Source organism: Pelodiscus sinensis, chromosome 5, assembly GCF_049634645.1.
Source record: "Pelodiscus sinensis isolate JC-2024 chromosome 5, ASM4963464v1, whole genome shotgun sequence".
Taxonomy (NCBI): domain Eukaryota; kingdom Metazoa; phylum Chordata; order Testudines; family Trionychidae; genus Pelodiscus; species Pelodiscus sinensis.
Genome location: NC_134715.1, coordinates 4,926,011 through 4,950,723, shown reverse-complemented (window position 1 = coordinate 4,950,723; position 24,713 = coordinate 4,926,011). Strand labels below are relative to the sequence as shown.

At 39.6% G+C, this 24,713-nt stretch overlaps 1 protein-coding gene across 2 annotated transcripts in view; it reads left to right on the top strand.

Annotated features, from left to right (window-relative positions):
* PURG (purine rich element binding protein G) overlaps positions 1-24,713 on the top strand; it is a 33,855-nt gene extending 9,142 nt beyond the window's left edge. For both annotated transcript variants that reach the window (XR_012903946.1, XM_075929333.1), the window contains one exon: positions 1-24,713. This exon is cut by the window's left edge. The gene's annotated coding sequence lies outside the window, so the exon portion shown is untranslated.

Genomic DNA, 24,713 nt, shown 5'->3' with positions numbered 1-24,713 from the left:
ACTCTGTATTCTCAATTCAGTAATGGATATAATTATTTACATTATGGGTACTATCCAAGGTAGTCTCTTGTGTTATCCCATTTTGCTTTTGCTTTCATCTGGAGTCATTAAAATTTTATTGTACTGCTACAAAAATGAAAAGTAAGCAAGTCTGATTATCTAACAATAGCATGAGATGTATCCATTAGAGTTTTTTGTTTATAGAACCAAAACTTATATCTGACTACAATTCTTGTAAAAGTTGTTGATTTCTCTTTACATGGCAAATACTTGCAGTTCATTATTATGTTAGAAGTCTATCGGTGCTATTTAATTGTAGTTTGTGACTTTGTTTATTGTATAAAATCTAGCATAATGATGGCAGAATTTGTGGTAGTCACAGAATAAAAGCATCTGGGTTAGGAGACAAGGCATCCCTGGAATCAGGTATTTTGAAATATTAAAAACAGACCTTTAGACCAGCTGTTTTCAGAAAAATAAATCAGTGGACGTTCTAAATGTTGGTGGCAGCCTATTAAATGCTATGGGATTAGTAGCTCTCACTATAACCAAGTGCTTTTCTTGAAACTTTACCACACCAGAGATCTGGGGAGCACCTGTATTTATACATATACAGGCCAGGAGTATTTTAAAAATATCAAGACCTAGCAAACTGGAGTTTAGGGTTGCCAGTTTTGATTGGATATATTCCTGGAGTTTTCATCACATGACACAGCCTTTAATTAAATATTAATATTTAATTCCGGGCAACTCCAGGACAGTCCTGGAGGGTTGGCAACCCGGCTACAGTTGTATGATGTACATTTCTCCCTGCCCCGTTTGGCAGGGTTCTCTCTGATAGAAATTGAGAGTTGTCACACATACCTACAACTCTACCCCATACACTTGTGCAAATACTTCTGTTTTAAAAATGCATCACCTATCTTACCTATATTTAATATTAAACTCAGAAAATCATGCAACTCATGGATATGGGCTGTTAATTTAAATACCGCCAGTTAAATTGGCTTGTTAATTACTGAGTAAAAATTCACACAGTGGCAGTGGGGCTGACAGCTTCTGCAGGGTCCCGGGCAAGGGAGGGGGAGTACAGCTCTGTGCCCTAGAAGAGGCAGAGCCAGGGAAGCCATCGCAGTGCTACCCTGACCATGGTTCTGGGACTCCCCCAGACCTCAGAGCCGTGCCAAAGGCATGGCACTCCAGGTGATGATTTAAAGAACCCAAGGCTCCAGCTGCTGCTGAAGTAGCAGCAGTCAGGTGTCGCAGCCCCCTTTGAATCATCAGGCCCAGGGCAACTGCCCCCTTTCCCACCCCATCAGCGGCCTTACACAGTGGGCAGACTAGAGCCCTCATGATCTAACTATGTGAATTTCAACCTATGTGCCATATGGATCACAAACAGGATAATTATAAAATGGTTAGATTCCTCTGAGAGGGGAAGCGAAGTGTATATCAGTTACTCTAAGACTTCTGACTTTTAAGCATTTTCCCTCTGCTATATGTAGTATATACACAAATACACTGGGGGGAGAGAGAGAAGGTATGTGTGATTGGGACGGATTTGATGTTAACAATACACTAATTTTCAAAAGGATGCTAAATATTCTAGCAAGTAGTTTGTTTATTAAATCAGATATATTCAGTACATATTGTAAATAGCAAGCTTTGCTTTAAGTAACATAAAACATTTAATTGTTAATGCACAAAGTACATTTACTCAGAATGGTAGCACAACAAACAGGATCTCTGAAACTGATTAAAATATTCAGGAGTATATAGACTTACAGTTGGGGGTAAACTTTAAACCCATACAAGTACTTTTCATGTTCCATTCATAACACATTCCGCTGGAGAGGAACAGAGGGAGACAGGAACAGGAGCACCCTGCCGGGGAAAGAGAGAGAGACTCTCTAAAACTTGGAATTCGAACCCAGCATTCCTGAGTTTCAGCATTCTTCTATGATTATAAACAGTTATGTAACTCATGGAAAAGTAAATGCCTCATCTCCCCCCCCCCCAATGTTGTACAGATTGAACGTCTCTCGGGACCTGACTGGTGCCGAATCAGAGAATTTGCCAAATCAGCATTACCAATGCTTCCACTGCTTCCTAGGGATGTGAAAGAATAACAGTGCAAACGGTTAACCGATAAGCCTGGGTGCACTAGTTAACGTTCACGGTTACACGCAGGCTCCTGTCCCTCTCTGGTGTGTGCTGGGATCTGGCTTTTAAGCTGGCTCCCAGCACGCACTGGCAGCCATCCAACACTGCTGTCTCTGTATCAGAAGCAGCAGGCTGGTGGCAGCCAGTTCTCCGGGAGCGGGGTGCAGGCAGGAGCCAGCTGCTGCCCTGCACTGCTGCCTCTACATCAGAGGCAGCAGAACAAGGTAACTGCTAGGGCATGCTGGGAGCCAGCTTAAAAGACAGATCCCAGTACATACCAATTCCCAGGAACCTGGCTGCTGCCCCACGCTACAGGTAACGGTGTTATTGCTGAGATTTTCACCGGTTACACGATTACCCAGTTACCCACTCTTTAACATTCCTATCGCTTACTAGGTTTTTACAAGATGTTTAGGGGTAAATTAGAGCTAAATATCAGCACAGAACACTGAGAGCTAGGATTGGTGGCTGTAAAAACTTTATGGGAGTGTGGGAAAGTTGGCCACACCCATGTTAAGTGACCATCCAGCTAACTAAAATCACGCTGGACCACAGATGGTACCAGACCAGAAAGTGCCAGACTAGAGTGGTTCAACCTGTAGTCCACATAGAAAATAGCAGCCTACTACTGCTACCATTTACTCCATTAACCCAAATGGTGGAGGTCTGTGTGATAGATTTAAAAGTTCCAAGCTTGCTGCTGACTTATGTCAGAGGGGAGTCAATAAGTTCCAAAAGATGGAATTTGTTGGTTGTTTAAAATTGTAGGAAATTCAAATTTAAAAAAAAAATCTACATTGTAAGAATGTTAAGATTGCAATGTCAAGTACTCAAAAGTTAATAAATACCAGCATTAAGGTTGCACTTGCTATTTGGTATCCTTTTGTGTATACCTTTTGACACAGTCTTTAATTACATGATTATATACTTCTGTTTCAATAGATTTCGTGCCTCATTCAATACACATGATAGTCCAGGAACAGGGAATGAATCAGGGTTTTGCAGTGAAGGAGAATGTTGTCTGTATGACCCCTGCCTCGTCTGTTGCAAAAGGTGGAAGATGTGGTGCAGTTGAGGCAGAGGATTTTGTAAAACCATCCTTTCTCTTCCTGGTTAAGGTAGCTGAATACTATCCTGGATAATTGGTGTCTGTCCAATTATCCTCCACAGAGTTTTTGTGTGATTTTATGTACGTCACTTACATTAAGCTTTTAACAGGTGGCCATTAACTGTGTTCCTCGTTCTCAGGATGCCCACTGAGGGACACCTGGGCCTAATTTGTGGAAGGGTAGAACACAATTGCAATTGAAGTCAATGGGATTCTGAACCTATAAAGTACTATATATAACATCACTACATCCCCTGAAACATTAATTTTAGGCATCCATCTTGAGAAACTGATTAATGAGCACTCGACAATTTTGGCTCTATTTTGTGTGCGCGTCAGCTACCAATCTGTAAAATGGGGGGAATATCTTTCTAGCTCACAAGGGTGTTGTAAAATATAAATTCATTAATACTTGCAAAGCACTTAATACTACTGTAATGAGCACCAAGGAAAATCCCAAGAGGAATTTATTAAATATTCAGTGCAGAGTTTGAATAGTGTGTAATAAATTAGGCCTACAGTTGCTCATTGAATGATAATTATAAAAACAATAGTTGCCTCATTCATAGAGCACCCTGTGCTGTGAATAAGGAAGGGTTTCACTGGAAAAAATGGTCTGAAATTTATAAACTAAACACTATACTGTATATACACAAGAGGACTGAATTAAGGTTGCATGAGCAACCTTAATTCTAGTATTTCCTAGGTTCTGAATGCTTGACTGTTAAGCATTAACTTTTTTAACTGCCAAAAATTTTCTGAAGAATACAAACAACAGCCAGAAAATGTTGATTTTTAAAGGTGTATATATCTCTTAATAGAATTTAACAGGACAAAAAAAAGGCACTTCTCTAGCCTACAGGTGTTCCCATACATGCTGAAACAAGGGGGAGGGGCTATCGTACCCCCTGGCTTGAAGTGATTTCTATTATATCCAGGGTTTACAGTTTGGATCATCGGCTCTCAGCATCCCCTTTATCAAAATTATTGCAGCTGCACATGGGTATTCCCTGTCTGAATTTCAGAGGCCTGTTGCAAACTATGGAGGTGTGAGAACCTCTCCAAGTCATGGGAATTTCTTATAATAGAAGGTGTTGTACTTGAAAGAATTACAGAAGATCTTTTTCTGGAGGAAAAGGCAAAACACCACATTTGTTGATAATGTAACATTATTCTGGAATACGCATATAGTATACTATACCCACTTACTTACACGTACGCACACTGTCTTTTCATTGTTTATAGTTACCAGTTTGTTGCTCGTATTTACTCACTGGTCAGGTGAGTTAAATGCAATGGGGAGAGAGAGAAGAGCAGGACTTCTTTTGGCCTGGATCAAAGCTCTGAGCTTTGACGAGATCATAGAATCATAGAACACTAGAGCTGGAAGGCACCTCGAGAGGTCATCGAATCCAGACCCCTGCCCTCATGACAGGACCAAGCACCACCTAGATCATCCCTGACAGGTGTCTATCTACCTGCTCTTAAATATCTCCAGTGATGGAGATTCCACAAACCCCCCCCCCACACACCCTAGGCAATTTATTCCAGAGATGAGACCCAAAGATTCATGCAAGATACCCTGTCTTTTATAGGACTTCCACTCAGGTCTATACCTTTTGCTCTGTCAGCTCTTAATCAGTCACAATCAGTTCATGTTCCATCTGTCTATCTGGAAGTTGTATTTTATTGTAACCCAGTTTCAGTACATTGGTGCCTCCTTCCTGGTGTTGTTTCAAGCTGCATTATCTGTCTTGGTTAGGGGTGCTTCCTTATAACTTCAAGGCCATCTGTCTGTCCTGCCCTGGTCTTCTTTTACAAAGGGCCATTTGATAGTATTTTGATGCCTCTGAGGCTCCAGCTCCTCCTTTGGCCATCTGGATGCTGAGGTAGCCTTTAAGTTTTTCTCTGTCTTCAAACACCCAGATTCCTCACTCATTCACTACCCCCAAAAACTACGTAATTGCTTCACATAGGCAAAGGGATATAATTGCCTTTGTAAGGTACACAACCTAATTCTAATACAAAACTTCTGTTAGCACAAACTTTTATTCATGTATCATGTTCTCTTTATAACACAACCTGTATTTTAATTATTCCTAAGAGCAACAGTGTGATCATGCTGAATCACAAGGATCCTTCTGATCTTTTTCTGCCTTGAGTTCCGATACAGACACAAGCAATCTGCCTGATGCATTTTTACCAAAGGCTTAAATGACCTTTCCTCCCTGCTAACCAAGAAGGGTGGCATGCAGAATTATAGTTGCTTAACATTTATTCTCACATAAGTCATTGCACTACATCTATTTATTCTATCATTAACCTACATAATAAAACTCTGTTGTCTACAAAGGTGTTAGGGCAAAAAAAAGTTGTAGTTTTTCTAGCTCCTCTAACTGTTGCCCTTCTCCATGCTTTTCAGATATGAAATACTGAATTTACTGTGCTGTCTTATTGGCATTGAAATGTTGTTTTCACTTAACCCCATTTTTAATTACTTCAAACTCATACAGATTGTGTCAGCATTCGTGAGCTTGAGATACATTGTTGTATTATCTGTGTGCTCTCCTTAAGGCATTGAAAGTCTTGTGTTAACCGGGCATATTTCATGTGGTAAAAATTTTTATTCCTGTAAATCAGCCTTTCCAAATCTCACTCATGAAGGACCTCACAATGATCAGACTGCAGAAATAATTTTGTTGGATAAACTGACTATTTGTTGTATTTTCAAGACATCACAGAATTCTTCCAGTGTCTTAAGGAAGTTAGAGGGTAAAGGTTTAAGTATCAGTGAAATTTCTAGGGAGAATGTACAGATTTGTGTGAGGATTTATTTTTAACATATACCTCCTCGTGCATGCCAAAGTCTTCTGGACTGGGGAGTAAACAATATGGCAGTGGTTCTCAAACTATGTGCCTGGACCCCAGTGGAGTCACCAGGCTGGCTTAGATTTCCTGAGGCTGAAGCCCATGCCCCACCACCTGACACCGAAGCTTGAGTGTTTTGGTTTTGCATGGTAGGATTTGGGTTACAGGCCCCCTACCTGTGGTAGTAGGGTTCAGGTAGGCTCAAGCTTCAGTTCCCCCTCCTAGGGTCACGTAGTAATTTTTATAGTGAGATTACGGTACAGTGAACTTTGAAAACCCTTGCTATATAGTAATTTAGTAATTGGAAGGGCAAAAAAAGTTGATATTTAGGCAAGTGCTACTCTTGTGGTTGTAGGCAGGTTTTGAAGGCGTTAAAAAGATTATCCTGTAGTTTTCTTGTTTCAGCTGGTTAATGTGAGAGAGTTGCTTGTTCGCTAGAAGCTGCTTGCTTGTAGGTATTCAGTCTTAGATGTTACAAGATGTTGAACTAGTACCCATTGGTGGCCAGGCCTGGCGATGGAGAAAGCAGAAGCTTTTTTGGTCAGAAGTGGTGGCATCACATTGCTTATAATCCAGAAGCAACAATTGCATCTTTTCAGCCACTTCTAAAGATAGTGGCCTGGCTTGCTTCTCCCCACATACCTGCTCTTCAGGAATTCATTGGCACTTCCCCTCTTATGTTACTGGTATCATCCACTGGTTTTTGATTTATAGCCGCTTTTTGAAGTGAAGAACCTTTCCCAGTTTGGTAACTGTTGTCCTGGAAATTTTGCAGCTCAGTGGCCAAGCAGTTACGTAGCAGAGCCACAAACTCTGCCCTTGAATCTGCACCATTAAGGTGTAGGGTTGCCAGATGTCCAGTTTTGAACCGGACAGTCCAGTATTTGAGATTTCTGTTTGGGAAACAAATTGAGAAAATATAAATATCTGGTATTTTCTAAATAAGATGTAATGTAGATTGTGATGTAATGTCAGGCATGTCCGGTATTTTTGTTGAAACCATCTGGCAACCCTAAGGTGGCTGGGAGCTTTGTCATTGATTTCAGTGGGTGTCAGAGCAAGTCCATTCTGAGATACAGACAGGCTGAGTCCATTCACATCAGCTCTTCTTGGTCATGAGATCCACCAAGATCTTTTTTAGGATCATCTTGCAAAAATATATTTAAAATGTTGCAAAAATAACTCAGAAATCCAAAGCCAGTACCTCTAGTTTCATAACTGGGGGTCTTAAAAGACTAAAGTTCCCAAGCAGACAGTAACAAATTCAACTCTTCCACATTCCGATGGTCTGGTCTTACACTGTAGAAACAGCATAAAAAGAACCCTTGTCATCTCAACTTAATAAGAACCTTGCTTTAAGAAAAGGAAACATGCTGGAGAGTTGGACCCTACATATTTACAAATTTTAGGTTCCGTTTTTCTGTAGGTGTATTAGTTTTATCACACTGCCTGCTCATGGTCTAGCATACTATAATTTCTTTTTTTCAGTAACCTCGGATAGCCAGCAGTTGATTGGGAAATATGGTGGGAATGGTTATGCCAAGTGGACCCACTTTTCACAACTACTTTTTGGAAAACACTGCCTTTGATTTTAAAAAGGCTGACCTTTTTGGAGGTAATCTTTTCTGTGTAGTGCTTCATGCAGTTTCATCTCAAGTAACTTGCATCTAACAACTTTCTCTGCTTATTGGAGATAGACCTGTGCATTTTTTTATTCCCTTGCACATACTCTTCTGTTAGGAATGTTAGATCTTAATTGTCAGGAGCTTTAGGGCATCTAACATTAAACCAATGTTTTTCATTGGGGGAAAAAAAACTTTTTTCTGGCAGATTAGTAAGTAATTACTTTTCTTTTAAGAATATTGTTGCAACTACTTCAACATTCTCAGTGACATATTACAGGCTGATCTGATTGACAATTGGAAGCAATATATACTACACTCATTGAATGAAATCCTGACTGCATAGACGTTGAAGGAGCTTTGACATAAGCATCAGTGAGGCCAGGATGTCACCCATTAACTTTCCATTTTTATAATTGAGCTACTGCTTCTAACCAAAAGACTGCTTTAGGCAACTCTTGCTGAGTCTCAAGTGATATACTGTGTTTATGCTATTCAAAAAGTGTTTGAAGTGATTTCATTTTATCCATGACTCTCATGACCAAATCTATTTCAAGCTGTGATTCAATGCCCATTCTGTGAGCTGAGGAATTTTTTTTATTTGATATGGGAATGGTTTTTGGGTTTAGTGCTTTTTGGAACAAAAAACAGGACTACATAGTCCTGTTTTTTGTTTCAGCTAGACTAGACTAACACAGCTACATCTCTATTACTATTCTACGTGGTTTTTTGGGTTTGGGTTGGGTTTTTTTTTGTTTTGGTTAGGTTTTTTGTTTGTTTGTTTTTGTTTTCTTTTGGTGATGGTGAGTGTAATTCAACTGCCCATTTGTGTTGAAAAGTTGATTGGATTCTCCCCAGTCTAATTTTCATCCAGTCGTGTAAATCAAGGTAATGTGATAATATAATGTAGATAAAACAAGATACATTTTCCTTCTGTTTGATACAAGTTCAGAGACTGCCCTCAACACCATAATATCTGAGTGCCTTTCAGAAGTGCATTTAAGCCTGTGTCTTCACCTGTCACATAAGGATTGTCCTTTCTCTCATCTTCTCCCCAGTTGCACATGCAGTATAGTGTTTTGTATTTTTAACGTACACATAGCAGCCTGGATATTTATGTCAGTGAAGGTAGGCTGAAGACACTTGTAATGGAGATGGTGAGGAATTTTATTTCGTAGTCTTTGAATGGCCCCAAGAAAGCTCGGTCTCCTGCATAGAGGAGCATCACCCTGACAGCTCCATTATGCGTGAGGAGCAGAATGTCCTTCTGAAACTTTCTCCAGTTTAAACATTCCATATAAGACTGTCTCGGTTAAACTGAAAAGGTTTGGACATCACTATAAGCATAAGCACCCTGCTAAGATGACATCTTAGTGTGCAGCTCTTCTTTGCTCCAATGTCTGCAGCAGCACTGTGCGATGCTTGGATTCCTCTGCTTGCCAATCATATTCAGAGAGCTTTTCTCCTTTATCTCCTAATGCCAAGGCTGCCTTTAACATTACCTGTTAAATGGGCTTTTCTCCAAGTTCCAGGGGTCTATTCACCTCTTTGCAGATTGGACACATCAGTTTATTCATTTTGTACAAAAAGTTACAGATTTTCCATTTTGGAATTTATTCAGAGGAAGTGGGATTAGCATACTAAAAACTAAGGTACACAAAGGAGCCTGTTTCAGTTCACAATTTGTTAACAAAATAGACCCTTTAAAATAATTTGTTTTCAGTGCATCAAAAAAAGCTACAATAGTTTAATTAAATACTTTAAATGAGTCTCTGGCCCCCTTCCCCAAATAATGAATGTGTTTTTAAAGGAAATTCATTGCATTAAAGTAAAAAGTGAAGTAAAAATGACAGAGTAATTTTTCAGTGTAGCAAACCAAGACATTTAATTACTTGGTGCAACAATTTTACCCATTTGAAAGTTTTCTTTTGTTTAGGATCATGTTGTCAATGCACAGACCACAATGATATAAAAATATGTTGACTATCTAAATGGAAATTATTGAAATATTTCAATACAGAAATGAAAACATCAAATGTTAGAAACACTTAAAAAAATTTAAAAATCCTTTAAAAAAGATAAAGAAGAAACGAGAAAGAAAAGGATGGATATTTTTTTCTAAGGCACCTATCTTCATTGTTCCAATAATGCTGATGGAAATAGCTCATTTCTATAGCAGTTAACAGAATGTTTATATATAATATTAAAAAGCATATTTAATTTGAGTGGTTAGTGGTCTAGTTTGTAATTAGGCTTTTCTGTAAATGCATAAACCTGACTTGTAAATAAACACTTTGAAGATAAGTTCTTGTTCCTTGAAAATCAGTCCTTTGTCATGGTACCAGTCTTCCCTTTCTCAGGTATACCCAGAGTGCATTTTTGTTAGAGCTAAAAGACGTTATTTATGCATGAACGAAGTCTTTGTGTTTTTTGTATGCCTAATGAATTCTTCCAAGTACTGACTGGAGCTAGAACTTAGTTTCACTAGATCCATTTGGTGATCTTTGCTATGCCTAACTCAATGTTCTAAGACAGGTACCTCCAAAGTCACCTATTCTTGCGTCTTTATGAGAAAAATTGTCTGTTTCTTTGTACATTCACTTCTCACCCACCTAACTTGTCAGCATCTTGACCTGTGGTCTTGTGGTGAAAGGCGCTGCCTTTTGGAATGCTTTTTCTTCAGAAGAACATCTCTTTCTCCCTTAGAAGTGTGCATCTCAAGCTGTTGATTTGTGACACTAGCTGTTGAGACTTCTTTCTGTTGTGTTTGTCTCAGTGATGTCAGTACTGTAGAACTGCCTTTGTGGTTAGGCTACCTGAGGAGTTTGTACATTTTGGGTGTTCCTTTGATTCAGCACTTGTAGAGAAATTGTAAGTGTGTAAATATAGTCTATAACTGACATTAATTTTATATTCTTCATGTGTAATAAACTTTCCCATTAGCTTTTAAATTACTTACCATAAATTCAATTGATTCCTTAAATTTTAAATATTGAGGTGAGGTAAAGCCAGTTTGTGGTATCAAAGCTTCCCACGGTTGGATGGATGGCATCTACTTGTTGTTCAGTATTCATGTAGAATGTTTTTCCAGTTACATCTTCTATTCCTTTAGTGTGGTTTCTTTGGAGTATTTCTCGAGAAGGAGTAAATAGGCAATAAATATCCTAGGGGGGAAGCAGCGAGGTCCAAGGGCGGTATTCCAATGGGAAGCCTAACCTTTGCTTCTAGTTGCCGGGAATAGGAGAGTGCTGAGATTATTTGCCTGGAGCCAGCCCTGTGCTCTTCTCTTGAGCTGTTTCTTTCATATCCACCTGCAGCTCAGAGGTATCACGCACTCCTTTACATGTTGGACAAGAAAAGAGTCTTCCAAGAGCCTTCTGGTTCATCCTTACTGGGCTTCTGTCCCTCCCCAACCATTTTGACTGCTGCAGTGGAGGGCTTCTCTCCTCTGCTCTTCCCTTGATCCCCAAGCTTTTGCAAAGAGAGTTTCTTCACTCCTCCTCCTCCTCCCAAGCTTGCTTGGTGCTTCCTGTCATTCTGGGAGTACCTTTAATGCCTGCTTTTGTTGCTTTCCCACAGATGATTCCTGTGATACTGTTTATACTGCTGTTGGTTGAGACAGCCATGGGCAGCACCACAGGCATTGGTCTCATTTGCTTCCATAAGCCAGAAGCATGATGCTGCACCACTTCCCCAAGGGGATAGATTTTTATTTTAAACATTGAAGTTAGATTCTGCAGCCTTAGCCCCTCCATTGAGTGAGGAAAGCTGTCCAGGTGCCAGATGCCAGATGCAAATAAGAAAGAGACATTTCAAATCAGAAAATTAAGGATTCTTACTTGATTACTTCAGTAGTAATCCAAAGTGATGACTACAGTTGCTGTGGCTTAAGTGAAATTCACCCTTCAGTCAACAGACCCAGTTCTAATGGTTATTGGCAAAGAAAACTTGTGCCTTTATTTCTGCTTTGAATATGTCAATCTTTAATTTCACCCATTGGTTCTTGGTCAAGTCTCTCCTCAAACTTCCTTCTGATAAGCTTAACAAATTGCATTCCCTCTTTCTTATTTTCATCCTTCACATCATTTCAGTGGCTCCTTTTTGCACCCTCTTCAGTTTTTCAATATCCTTTTTAAAGTGTGACCACTAGAATCGGATGCAGTATTCCAGTGTCAGTCTCACCGATGCCATAAACAAGGTAAAAATCATGTTCCAATACCTACTCAAAAGTTAGAAAAAATTACCATGTGATCATTCCTGTTCTTTAAAAAGAAGGAAAATGCAGAATTGGATAACTTTTATACCTTAGTTCTGATAGTAGTAAACCTTCAGTATCCAAAATGTGTTTTTAAAAAGCTAAAAACATTATTAATAATCAGTATAAAACCTTATCTAAGCAGTAAGAACTGTATATTCATCTTTTTACTTAGTGTAACAGTGCAAGTTAAAATGTGTTACACCTATCTGTGGCAAGTGTTTTGTTTTTGTTTCAGGTTTGCCATGAAAATGCAGTACAGCTGTTTATATAATTTTGCAAAAAGACTGCCAATGCAGGCCAAGAATAGCAGCTCTTTTTGTAGGCTTTCTAACAATGAAATGTCATTACATTTCAGATTAGTATGCTAACCCCTTGAATTCCTTAACTCAAGTGCATTGATTAGAAAGCATGGATTCGTTAAGATGTAGTGAGATAAAAATCTCTATCAAGCTGGATTGGTGATGATTTTAATGGTGGGGTGAGAAGGCAACAAGTGAATTATACAGGTGAACCTAAATGAATGCTGGTTAAAATCTTTATAGCGCATCATGTATTTCATATCTTCCATAGCGCATACAAATACAATAGTTTAGAATTGTTTCAGTTAGCATTTAAAAATTCTATCAGGGTTGGTTTTGTATTGTTCTACCTCCACGTGTTGGGTGACATAATTTCCACATGCCTAAAACAATAGGGCTCAGAACCCTAAAACTCTCTACAAAATACATTAAATAGCTGATCCGAACATAAAATGCCATGAGTTTAAAGTTTGCATGTCACAGCCCTTCAGTTCTGGAAATGGGAAGTTTATAATCCTGGGAGGGGAGATTCCAGCTTCCCAATGGGATAAGAGAGTGAGAGAGGGACTAGCACTTAACGTCTAGTCCTAGAAAGCCTCAACACCATTTTAAGTATAGAAAATTGATCATTCCCCTCAGTCTTGGGCAGGTGCAACTATTGGGGAGCAGAAAGCCTGCCATAGAAATATTTCTGACTTTGGTTTTAAATGGTAGCTGTCTGAGGCTGCCCAAGAGGTTGATATGTTAGAATGAGTCCTCAGGTAAATGACTAAGTAGAGCAGCAGAGGCAGTCAGAAATGTTAAACTGCACAGACATAAAAAAAATTAATCTATCACATGGATATTTTCACATAGCCGTGTGTGTATGTGAATATATTGCACAGTTAAGAGTTTAAATACTCCCTGAATAGATTGCGGTTTTATTAGACACTAAGCATTTGTGTTTAACTTTCAAAGGTGTTGAACACTCACACAACTCAGTGAGAGCAAGAGGATGGCAAATGCTCAGCCATGTTTGAAAAATCAGACCTCTGGATTCCAGTAAAGGAACTGCTATACTTTGTGGGTCAAATCAAGGGGGGAGAGTAACTATTTTCCTTCCACAATCTACCACATGGACCATTCCAATTTAAGAGCAAAGGCATTTTACAAATAAAAAAGGTGTTTTGATTTTTCTCATTTAGAAAAAAAACTTCCGTTCCAGCTTTGATGCTTTTAAAAAAAAAAGTAAATTCTATGAGTATAAACATCTTGCTACTTTGAAGATGAGGAGTCAGGTCATCAATTGTCCAGTAGTTCATCCTTACTTTGAAGTTGCAGTTTGCTTCCAATTTGCATTTTTCCTAACTTGAGCTTCTAGACAGTGGATCTTGTTACATGTCACTTGTGATATTAGTTAGTCTTAATCTACAGACATCTTTCTTTTGTGGAGATACTTGGATCAGGATTACATTTCCACTTAACTTTCTCTTTGATAAGCTAAATAGATTAAATCCCTCTAGTCTCTCTCAGCAAAGCAGATTTTCCAGGTCAAAGTATTTTTATATGTTTTATTAGAATCCAATCTGACTTACTCATCTTCTTTTTGAAGTCTGGATGTCAGGACCAGACACAGTATGGTCTTACTATAGCTGAATACATAGGTAATAACACTTCCCATCTCCATTTCAGTATTATCTTGTCTATACATCCAAGAATTGTATTAGCTATCATATTCATGCTGGGACCTATGTTCGGGCCCCTATAACCTTTTAAGTCCTTTTCAGAGTCACTGCTTTCCCGAATATGGTCCCCTATCCTCCAAATGTGACTTGCATGCTTTGTTCCTGGATATGTGACCATCATGTCTGGTAGTATTAAATCACATCATTTGATTGCACCCATCTTACCAAGAGAGCCTGATTACTGCGGGAGAGTGACCTCTCCTTGTTTCCCATCCCACAAACTTTTTTACCATCTGCTTCTCTAGCTCCATTGCTGGTGACAGGCCTGTAATTAGTTGCAGAAAACTACTAGCGATGGCGCAGAGGTGCCACCCCACAGAGTAAGATCTTAGTAAGACTTTTGGCATTTTTAACCATGGCAGAAGAGATGTTTTCTTTTTCAGAAGGGGAAATGGTAGAATAAAATGCAAATCATGGAACCTGATTTTATGGCATTGCTACAAATTCATTTTTATAGAGAACTTTCCTCTCTCTGTAGAATGATTTCAGTGTGAATCATGTAAGCCTGGACTGCTATTGTTTGATATGTCTTTGTAAAACTCTTGGGCTGCATCTAGACTGGCATGATTTTGCGCAAATACTTTTAACGGAAAAGTTTTTCCGTTAAAAGTATTTGCGCAAGAGAGCGTCTATACTGGCCATGTGCCTTTGCGCAAAAGATTTGCTTTTGTGCAAAAGCATCCGTGCCAGTGTAGACGCTCTCTTGCGCAAGAAAGCTCCGATGGCCATTTTAGCCATAGGGCTTTCTTGCGCAAGAAATTAACGTTGCTGTCTACACTGGCCCTCTTGCACAAGAATACTTGCGCAACAGGGCTTATCCCTGAGCGGGAGCGTTGGAGTATTTGCGCAAGAACCACTGATTTTGTACATTACAAAGTCAGTGTTCTTGCACAAATACTCGCGGCCCTCCTCTTGGTGTGTGTTAGTAGGTTTTATGCCTCCCTCTTGGGGTCTTTTATTCTACTTTTTATATATATTGTCTGTTAAAATTTTGTAAGCCACCTCCAATATTTTAAATAGAAAGTTGGGGTAAAAATATTTTAAAATAAATAAATACACAATGAGCTCCTAAAAATCCTATGTCTTGTGTCTGCTGAGTAGACTGTTTGGTGAAGTGATCCTGCAAGAGGAAGGGAGCTTTCCTTTTAGAGCAGAGGTTTTGAACCTCTCGTTTGCAGACCCCCCCTAACATTTTTGAAAGGAGGTGCAGATCCCTTTAGAAATCTTAGAGAGAGGCTGTGGATCCCAGATTGTAAACCGCTGCCTAAGAGCTGTGAGAGGAAAGAGACTCTGAGTTTGGGGTGTTTTTTTGTTTAAGAATATTGAAAGCCTGGTCCAGAAGGAATTTCTGTGGCTTTTGGGACAGTACTGTCTATAATGATGTATGCTCTCTGGAGCAGGCACTGCCTTCCATTCCTTTTTGACATGGGGCATCTCCGCTGAGGTTCCTAAGTTTCATGTAATAAAAATAGCTATAAAGTCCAAGAAGGCCATAAATACCAGCCGTAAATTCCAGAGCAGAGCTGCTGCAGTTGAAATTAACAAGCTCACTGCAGCAGCTTTGATTGTACCCAGCCATTTCCCAGCCTGCTGGATCTCTGCAGCTCATAGTTACTAAAACAGTGAAGCTGTTCCAGCTGCCTGCCCAGCTCCAAAAGGGAAGATTCATGGGAGAAATCTCTGCAAATAGTTTTAATTGAATAAAAAAAAATCTTTTTGGCCCTGAGGGGGTTATTGGAGCCAGCAGTGGTTCATCTCCTGGGAGCACTACGCCCAAAAGCTTCTGTAACGCTGTATGGAAGGCTCTTGCCTCTCCCTATTTGTGTTTTGCTTGCGGCTGCTTTTTGATTGGGCTCCAGAAGGGGCAGTTAGCCAGGGACACTCATCTTTAACACCTTTTCTCCTGGCTCCCTAAATGTCCACCTGTCACATGCACAGTCTATCTTTTTCTCAAGCCAGAGAATTCCCCAGAGCCCCAACGCTCTATGGGACAGCCAGATACAATAGTGTCCCAGACTTTTTCCCTGGGAAGGGGAAGTCGCAAGCAGCTACATAATTCCAATTCCAGTATTGTGAGGCCACTGCCAAAGGGAAGTGTCGCTACCCACCAGGGATCAGGTCTGTGGCTATATAACTTGGTAAAGCTGCAGGACGAGGAGCTGCTGACAGTTTTAAATCACCAGCGAGGCACTGAATTTCTGAGCCCTGCTTCTCTTTAATAACTTCTTCTATTTCTAGATTTAGTTTCCATATGCATTTTCTCCATGTTTAAAAGACAACAGACTGGTACTATTGTTTGAAATGTACAATTATAAGTGAGTTATGTTACCATTCAATTCATTGTGTCTACATTGGCATGATAAGTAATGCAGTGTTACCAAACGGTAAGAAAAAGCAACCTTTCTGCTTATCTGGACTAATAAGAAGTAACGATACCAGTGTACTATGTGTTCTCATACTCCCTTCTCCTCCTCCAGATGACTTTCTCAGATCTCACAAGAGTTAAGTAGCTGGTATACTAGATGTTAACTAATGATACACTTGTTACTCTCTCTGATCTGGACTTGCTGATGTTTAGATTTTTGTCTCAGCTGGCCTAGATCTTTTAGTTTGACGTAAGTGTTTACAGAGAACAATAAAGCGAGCACTAAGAACTGAAATACATTGTGGTGCACGCTTCATTAATTTGCAAGACATCTGACAAAGTCATTTCCTGAGTGGAATGCTGTATTCTTCAAACCATCTCAAAAAATGTGTAAATTGCAGTAGTCTTAGAGGTCACCCATGCAATGACATGGGAGTATCACAATTGTTTTGGATATCGGTGTTTGTCACGCTCACTTCATGTCATTTCATTTCTCACAGCTATGCAGTGTGAAATGCTAGAAGCTTAAAGAAAATACCTGCTAATCCAAAAACATACTGGCTATGCTTTGCTTTATAGAAATTAAGAGCTAATATTGAGAATTTCATTAAGATTACATTCATAAACTTGTTATTTCATTAATTGTCTTTTCACTGCTACAGTGGTCAAGAGACAATGTCAGTTTAACGCCTGATTGGAAAGCTAAAAATAAATAGGCTTAAATGTAAGACCGTGTGAAAAAGGAGGCAGTCTCTAAAGCGACTCCTCTGTGAACTGCATGTCAAAGCATTTGTGAAGCTTGCTGCTGACGTTTGGCAGGCTTTCCAGGAAAGCTTTCACTAGACTTTGCGTATCATGGTAGCAAAGATTTGTAAACGTTCTGAAAGACTGTTGTTTTTGTAAGTTGTAATAATTTCTTTCTGAATTGGTTTGTGCTAATGAAGTTTCTGAAATGTACTTTATTGTAAACTAGAAGATGTCAGCTGCTTTTTTTTGTATGTGTTCACTAGCTGAACAGTAGCTTTGTGCATCTCTAAATGATGAAGTAATCTGGAGCACTTTTGGTGTGGCATGTGCAATTTCAGTGCTCTCTACTCTTTATTTAGTCCCTAAGTACCATACGTGTTCTAACCGGGTTTTGGATGCTGAACCAAACCAACTTTAAAGCTAGCACTTTACGTATTAGTAGTCATTTTGCTTCTGACTATATGGAGCACTGCACTTTTATAAGTACTATTAGCACTGAGTTTTATGCTATTTGTTTTTCCTACTTTGTGTAGCCTATAGCAGGCTGTATGTTTTAAAAATGTAGTGGCAATCAGCAAAGAATTTTAAGTGAATACGACCACTGTCTGGCACTTGACATCAGTAAATATGTTAGAAATTATATACATTACTGAAACAAAACAATCCAAACATATGTAATGTATCTTCAATGTATTGTTGGTGTCCAGGCAAATGCGATTGTTCTAAATTTTGAGGCCATTGAGTATATAGCTTTTTAGAAACACCAAAGATACAGGTGAAATCTTATGGGGGAGAAGAACTGCGCAAGACCCTGTATTTTATACTTTGCATTGCCCAGACCACTGGCTGTGAAATAACAGATACAGTTAAGTATGTGGCTACATACTCTTGCTTTTGGTATCGCAATTTTACCTTTGTGTCTATCAATGGTAGCCAGGAAAGCAAATTGAAAATTCTTGAGGTTTATTGGACAGCATTGTCAGTGCAGACTGTGCTTAAGCCATTGCAATAAAAACCGTTAGTGTGCCTCTATAGGAAGTTCAATTTAGACCTTTTATGGGCTTATACAAAAAAAAAGGTCTTTTTCAAAGGGAGGAACTATAGAATACTTGGAGGACGGCATATTGGGAAGAATGTTTGTTGGGTTTGCTGTTGAATTTGAAGAGTGGCACTGTTCAGAGAATGATTGGAAAGACACTCCATTGAATATGATATTTTGTCACCATATGCTAAGCATTAATTCTATATGATTTTGAAAATGAAGTAATACCCTCAGATGTAGGTTGTACATATTTAACATCACACGCTGCACTCTGTCAAGCCCTTGATTGATGTTTAGCTTCTTTAAAAAGCCTTCAGGTTCTGTTCTAGTAAAGAACAAATTATTAGTACCCTGAAAATGTGCAGATATCCACTTTATATCCACGAGTATCCGCATCCGCGGATGTGGATATCCCGCAGCTCATTTTTGCAGATATGGATGTGGCTGTCAATACAGATTTTGTATTCATTCAGGGCTCTACAAATTATCTGGTTGTGAAGGCATTTATGCTGTGGGTATCTAAATATCACTACAGGATGTATATTTTTCCTACTTTACTAGTTACGGGTCCAGTCATTTCTTATTTTGGCAATGCTCCTAGTGAGAGTTCTTCCCATGTGAAATATGCTAGATAAGGCCACATGCTTAGTGTAGTAAATTGCACATTCAGTCTAAAGTATGAAATGTAAATTGGGATTTCATACATCATTATAAACCAGCTGACAAACAGAAATAATCTTGTAAGAGTATAGCGTGATAAATTCTACTAGTCCGAAGATGGTGTATTAATTCTAAAAGTAGATATATCAGTTACATTTCTTTTGCTGCAGCAATCAAAATATTTTTCCTAACAAACCATAGATTTTAATGATTTCTTCCTCTCAGCTCTGATTAGATTTTTCATTGGAATAGAACTCTCTATTGTTTTGGTAGCTTGATTAAGTATTGAAGTGATTTTAAAAATGTTAAGTATTGGTGGTCAAATAGGATCATGCTTTTATATTCTATCTTTTTAGCTGTGGTGCTAAAATTAAGGACGGGGCGTTTTTCATAGCTCAATTCATTCTGCACATCCAGGTTTAAATCCATAACAGCTGGAAGTATTGGCATGTCTTAGCAATAGGCATAGCTAGTTAGAGGGAAACATTTTCAAAAGGTGTGACTCAGGACTCTAGATAGACCTGCAAGGCATTTGGACTCCTAAGCCACATAGGTGCTTTTGAAAATTGAAAGTTCTCAGTGAGCTAAAATGACTATGGTGTGCCATTTACTCAAGCCTTGTTTATACTACTGCAGGCTGTCGACCTAAGTTATGCAATTTCAGCTATGTGAATAATGTAGCTGAAGTCGACGCACTTAGGTCTGCTTACCATGGTGACAAGTCAACATCTGACGCTCTCCTTTCAACTCTGCTTATTCTTATCGTTCTGATGGAGTCCTGGAGTCAACAGGAGAGCGCTCAGTGGTCAATTCATTGTGTCTATTCTAGATGCCATAAATTGATCTCCCCTGGATCGATTGCTGCCTGTCGATCCAGCCTGTAGTGAAGGCATACTATGTTAGCTCAGGATATGGGAAGCAGGGAGCAGCTTATCTTCAAAGTACGCTTGCTGCCCTCTTTTAGTTGGCATCTCTTCCTTCAAGATGTCGAAAGTACATAAAGTTCTCTAGTACGTGGCACACGTGACAAGCCCAAGTGTAATTTATAGCAAAGCACCTTTTTCATCAGAAAAATATTTCAAAAGGGATAAAATTCTTAAGTATTTTTGTTGATAGTCAAAAAGTAAATTGTAATGGCACACAGGCAATGTTTTCCTGTAATTTATCTTTTTAACAACATTTAAGGTCACTATAATCATTTCGCATTCTTTTAATAAATATATTAATTTCACAGCTACATACATTAATAGGATGACATTGAAATGAGTCAAGTTTATCAGAAACCTGTGTATAGCAGGTAGTAATTTAAAACTATAGATAGATATATGTATATTCCCCGACAGTACTCTTTTTCAGTAGAATATTATTAACCAAAAGGTGTTTTAAAGTCATGGCATGAAAAATCTTAAATGTAAACCTGAGTATGTTGTGATGCTAATTAACTGACTTTTCGGAAACTTATGTGATGCTTAATATTTTTCTTTTTTGTTTAATGTTAGATCATTATTCTGAAGGATTTTGGTCCTACTGGAATTAAAATAATGGAAATAAAATGCATGTGTTAAAAGTGTAGAAATGGTGAAGAATTAAATGTGAACTTACTGTACGATACTGATTCTGTTTTCAAACAATCTGTTTTGCTGTTCAGTAGTTGACATATAAAAATGCAAATGTACTGTAATTTAGCACTTTTCCCATTGGACCCTGTTCTCACTACGTCAGAGGTATGAAATGGTACTGGCGTGGGTCTGGCTACTCTTTCTACTTGTTTGTAATACAGTATCTTGCAGGAAGCCAAAATTGGTCTAAATGCAACTAAAAATTCAGAGTCTCTTTGCATGATCTGTTTCCAGAAAGACATTTCATTGCCAGCTAAGTTGGTGTGTGTGGGGGCGGCGGAGGGGAGGGTACATTCCACTGTCTCTGCAATCATACAGCTAGCTTTAGAGTAATAATGTGAATATGCCTTTAACCTCTTTTATCCTCAAGTGCACCTAACCAGATGGGCCTGGCCATTATAGCACAGAGTGTGTTTTCTGAGTCAAAACTAAGCTTATCCCAGCTCTCATGGTTATCAAAATCTGCTATGCAAGTGCCCCAATAAAATAGAAACTAATGCTTAGGGTGGTTAGCTCCCGCATGTTGTCAAGTGACCCATGTGCAATTTACCTTTCATTAACCCTGCAGGTGTCACTAATCCATTTAAATTAGATTTTCTATTCCCCCAGCCTCTTTATTGTTAGCAGCAGCGGCAATGACCAATATAAGAAGGTGATACCCAGAGGCCCATGTTTTGCCCTAGGGGCTGCTCAGATGTAGATAAGTGACTAAAAATCAAGGGCAGGAATAGAGAATATCCAGGAATGAATCTGATGAAAAATTGACATGGCTGTGTCAGATATTTTTAGTGGTTTTTAAAGGGGACAGAGTCAAAGCGAGGTAGTGTCAGGAATAGGGAGGTACAGGTGTGAGCGGGAGCAATCAGCTCACTCTGCCTGGCCGACTGAACTGGGGAGAATAAGGAAGTAGATGTACGATGGAGGGAGCTGATGTTGTTGAAGCGATGAGTCGGGGCAGCAGCATCTGAGGGGTACGAGGCAACGGGAGTAACAGCCGGAGGTTGAGGGTCTGATCTCTCAATATGCAGGAAAGTAGGAGAGAAAAGACAGAATAAGATCCCTGGTTATGGGCCTGCGTGAGTCAGGGGAGGTTCATCTCTAGGGTGACATAGGGAAATGGGAGAAGGATCAAGGGCCCAGCTGGGGCATGTTGGGTATAAAAAGACAACAGGGCATTGCAGAAGAACTATCATAGATGGACTGAGATGTGGGACTGGATGGAGGGTGATTATTTGTCAGTCAAGAAGTAGATTTGTGAGCCGTGGGAGGGTCAAGGTGGCAATCAAATCCATGTCTGGAATAAGAGGTAGCTCCCAGCAAGGAGAGGGCAGAGGTAGGGGCAAGGCAGATGTCACCAGAGAGGAGGAGAAGGAGGCAGCAAAAGAGGGAGTGGAGCACGTTCTGAGGGCGAGAGAGAAAGGAGGACAACAATATACAGTAGTGCCAGTGAGAGCAGTAGAGGAAAGAGAACAGCAGGACTGTGGGGGTGGGAAAGAGAAGAGATGGGAGGAGGAGAAATGAAAGGGAGGAGGAGCATGGCTGAGAGAGCAAGGGCCAGTTGGTCAGCAAGGAGGAGACAACTGTACAGGTCCTGACTCTTTACGTCTTGGTTGTCCAAGGTCCCTGCAAGTTATTAACTGACATAGGAGGAAGTGATGGCAGCAGGGTTATTCACATATTTGATCCTGGAATAGGGGGCTGGGTACCTCCCAGTGTAGCTCTTGGCTCTGGAACTCTGCCCCTAAGTCTGGTTCCCAGCTGCAGAGCAGGGCAGTCGTATTCCTCCTATGCTGGGTAACATCAGATGTTGAAGCCCCACATCATGACCTCATGTTCAGACTGAGGCAGGCCATTCCATCATCCCAAGGCTGCCCACTCCATAGCACTCCTAGCTATATCCGCAAATCTACTCAGATGCCCATTGGGGCACTTCCTTGACTTCCACATTGGGATGCTACTGCATCGCCTACATTTCAGGAAGGCTAAAGGGTAACAGCTCTTCGTTGTTGGGGTTTTTTTTGTTTGTTTTTTTGTTTTTGTAGTTCTGACATTTAATTTGTCTTTGTTGGCAAAATACACATTTGGTATTTGCCCGTATTGAAACAAAGACCAGCAAATCTAGGCACTCTTTCTGAGATCATGTAACTATCAGACCCTGAATTTCGAAGGTAGGAAGAAGGTAAACTAACCCTCTCACATAAAACATTTTAAAATTTGCAGCCTATTCTAGTGTTAACAGGGTGCAAGGTGTGACTTGTCATGTACTGTACTAAAAGGGTTCATTGATCAGTGACTGTATTGTACTATATGAAAAATCATAAATTGCCTTGTATTGTTTATAATAGATTGTACCATGTACCACAAAAATTTCCTTGTTCCAAGTTTTTTAATGATGCATGTTGCCAGTTAGGTCCTAAAATTATGTGGTGCTAATTCTTCCATACCCGATGGTGCTTTTGTGGATGCTAACTGCACACATGCTGAACAAAGCTTGAAGTTTAAAGTCTCTCTCGTCTGTTTGTATGAAGTAAACACACAAAATGATAAACTTGAATTTGTTTCAAAGTACCATTGACAATCTACTGTTTTCTATGTGTGCTTTCTTTGGGTTCAGGATTGTTTTTCCAAAAAGGAGCTCTGTTTCTATACAACATGCTCTTGTATTTCCCCTAGGAGATGGTTTCAGCATACTTGCTCTGTAGTCCTAGCAAGGCCAAGAATCTAGGTTACTCCTCAGGTGTTTAAAATTCTTTGAACCTTAGCTGATTTTCGTTCCAGTTCCACTATATATCCATGGTGTCCAACACGCTAGCAACATGTGGCTATTTGACTGGGTGAGTGAGACTCGTTCACTATTGCAGTAGCCACTTTAATGGCTACTGCTTCAGGACTGGTTGGGCACTATAGATTTATATCAAATATGCTGTTGCATAGCACACACTTACATGAACTATCTGGCATGGATACGGTCCTTACAACCACTACAGGATAGGTAAGTGACCAGACAGCAGTGCAGCTCTCTCTGCCATGCAAGAGTGCTAAGACACTCGATATTTCATTTCTTGTGCCAGTGGAATAGGAGAAATCTAGGGGCTCCTCACTCAGCACTGCAGGAAAAAAATAATCTGCATCACACAGCAGGCACTCCTCTGGCCACAAGCAGGAGTAATGCTGTCAACTTGCATGCAGGGTATTCCCAATGCAGGGACCTTGCATTGCAAAGGGTAAATACTGGCAACATGGAGGATTTACCAATACACAATTGAAATCTGTGCTCATTCCTTGTAGCATGTGAGTGCCTGTGTAGCTACATTAGCCCCAGCTTTGCCCACTAGAACACTGTTAATGGTTAAATGGAAAAGTGCAGTACCAGGCTCTGTGGATTTCTGCTAGCTCTGGATGGTCACACTGGACACCATTTAACTATATAAACTAGGCTTAAGCAATGAATTTCCTCAGCTCTCAAAAATCAGTTCTTCCATTTCAGGATGGCATGGATTGGTAGGATGCAAAGTCAGTGACAGAGGCAGCTCCATCATCGCTGAATTGCAGAGGACAAGAGAATTTAATTTTTGGAGCTGAATAGTCCTGGTTCTTTGTGAATATTCATTTTCCACAAATAAGCATTGGATGCATCTTGTTATCTCTCTGAGCACTCATGTAGCTAAGTCTGTTCCAGTTTTGATCACTAGAAAGTGCCCATCATGTGTCCCTTTTCTGTCAAAATAAAGGCAGTGTCTGCAGTGGTAATAGATTTCTCCTTCTGAGTTTCTAGGGCAAGAAGCCAAGAAAGAAAAGGATAAGTAGGTGACCTAAACCTAAGAGGGAATATATTTGCCTTTGACAGTACATATAGAAATGACCAAAGCTACACTAAGAACACAGAGTATTTCCATAGCATTTTTACTGCACTTGTTTTTTGCCCACATACATTTTACACTACTGTAAAATTAGTAGAAACTAGAATTGCTGCAGGGAAATCTCCAGGTTCCCCATAGGACTTTCAACACTCCCTGCCAGCTGAGGAGCCAATATTCTGATGAGTCCTTTGGTCTATTGGTTTTAGAGTAGTGGGGGAGGAAAAGGAGCTGCTTTTTGGAGAAAAAAATCCAAATATATTTTATATCTATTTGAAAACAAAGTCTGATATTTACCCCTGTTATCAATTGAATTTATATATTGTTTGCCACAATATTTGTTCTGTCTTAAAATAAATTTGCTTACTTGTGTAGTCTTAA